This window comes from Petaurus breviceps, unplaced genomic scaffold (genome assembly GCF_028583685.1).
Source record: "Petaurus breviceps papuanus isolate PSGF00001 unplaced genomic scaffold, PetGlider_PUasm1.0 126, whole genome shotgun sequence".
Taxonomy (NCBI): Eukaryota; Metazoa; Chordata; class Mammalia; order Diprotodontia; family Petauridae; genus Petaurus; species Petaurus breviceps.
Genome location: NW_027185655.1, coordinates 7,331,628 through 7,333,919, shown reverse-complemented (window position 1 = coordinate 7,333,919; position 2,292 = coordinate 7,331,628).

The following is a 2,292-nucleotide window of genomic DNA, read 5'->3' as shown; positions in this document are numbered from 1 at the left end:
GGGAAGGAGGAGGAAATGTGTCTGGGAGGTGGCCAGTGGCAAACAAAGACACAGAAGGCTGAGACTGGAGTCATGGGGGCTCAGAGAGTGGTTGCAGGAAATCGAAGGGCTTATTGGCCAGAACTGCTATTGTACAGGCAAGGCTTCTTGGTAACTGATTCTTTTTTCTTTTCTTTCTTGTTTTTAGGCAACTGAGGGGAAGTGACTTGTCCAGGGTCATGCAGCTAGTAAGTGTCTGAGGCTATATATATATATATATCCTCCTGACTTCAAGGCCAGTGCTCTCTGCCCCTGTCTCTAAATCTTGTCTGCTCCTTTTGCTTGGGGCTCTTCTAAACCTTCTTTTCTCTAAGAGGCAAAGGGTATAGTAGAAAGAGCTCTCATCTCAGGGGACCTGGGTTTGAATCTTTCCCCTGATACCGTGCCACCTGGGACAGGCGACTTAATCTCCTTGGCCCTAATTTCTTTGTCTGCACAATGAGAAGAGAAGATCAGATGGGCCTTGAGCTTCCTGCTAATTCTGCATTTATGACACTTAAACTTTCTTTACCACTTTCTCTGCCTCCTTCAATGAGGACCGCTTCCTGTACTTTATCATTTTTGGGGGGCTTAAAGGTTTGCAAAGCACTTTACAGACATTTTGTTTGATCTTCGTAACCATGTCTATGCTATTATTAACCCCATTTAACAGATGAAGAAACCAAGGATGATAGAGGTTAAATGACTTTCCCAGGGTCACACAGCTAGTATGGGTCTGTGGCACAGTGGATAAAGCAGTGGGCTTGGAGTCAAGAAGTTTCATCTTCATGAGTTCAAATCTGGCCTCAGATACCTGCTAGCTGTGTGACCCTGGACAAGTCACTTACCCCTGTTTTCCTCAGTTTCTTCCTCTGTGAAATGAGCTGGAAAAAGAAATGACAAACCTGTCTAGTGTCTTCACCAAGAAAACCCCAACTGGGTCCCATAGAGTTGGAAATGACCGAAATGATTAAACGATAACCGGAACTCCCTAACTTCAGGCCCATCTTTATCCATTGGGCCGACTCACTGACCGAATAGGGACCATTGGTGATGAGTTCCCCCTTCTCTCCTTGTCTACACCTCAAACGCCCTTGAAATCATTCCTCATTTTTGTATTTATTGCAGTATCTGTTGAAGATACTGGTCTCCTGAAGGCCTGAGGGTCAGCCCCTTGTGCCCTTGACCTCTCATCTCCTTGGGCAAATCACTCCCATAATCAGCTCTCCCTCCTCTCTTTAATCTTTCCATCTACTGCCTCTTTTTCTGTTGTCTTGGGTATTCTCCATCTGTATTTAAAAAGGGTTTGACAACCGCCTGGCATGCTGGGATTTGTAGTTCACAGGGACAAGCATTCCCGACCAGGCTCCCAGAACCTAGTTAATACTCATCCCGGGTCCTCTGGAAGTGCAGGCTAGAGTTTGGGAGAGGATTCTGATGAGCCCACCTGTCAGCACTTGGACAGGGACAGATGGGGCGGCAGGTCACAAAGGAAGGACGGCCTGCCTAAGAGCCCGGCATCGGCCCAAATGACGATATTCCGGGGGAAGCTGGGAAGCCCTTAGACACCAAGCCAGACCCCGATGGCCATGTCTGCTCAGTAATGCACATGCCGACTGTTCCCTAGTCAGTGTGTTCCTGTTTCCTGATGACTTTTCTCATTTGTCTTTACCTTGTACCAATATTATGAGTGTATAGCACAGCTTGTTAACTAGGTTTTATGATGTTTTTGAGCTATGTGCCCATAATCTATTTTCAGGAGCAAAGGAGAATGAGAATCAACATTTGTATGGTGCCTACTGTGGGCCAGGCACTGTGCTCAGCACTGGGGACCCAGAGTAAGGGGAAGAGGGGGAGAGAATAAGCATGTATGTAGTACCTACTGTGTGCTAAGCACTGTGGTGAGCCCCTTATAATTATTGTCTCCTACAGCAGTCCAGGGAGGTAGGCACTATTATTAACACCATTTTACAGATGAAGAAACTGAGGCAGACAGAAGTTAAGTGACTTGTCCAGGGTCAACAGCGCGTAAGTGTCTGAGGCTGCATTTGAACTCAGGTCTTCCTGACCCAAGGCCTGGTGCTCTGTGCACTCTGGTGCCTCCTAGCCACCACTCTGGGTGTTTTACATAGGACAAGTGTTCTATTAATTTTGTTTGCTATTCCTTTGTGTTACACAGATATGCTGAGACACATCCATATAACATATCCTTCATGAAATTCAGACCCCTAGTCATTGAAATGGCCTGTCAAGTGATGTCCTCAAAGTGGACAG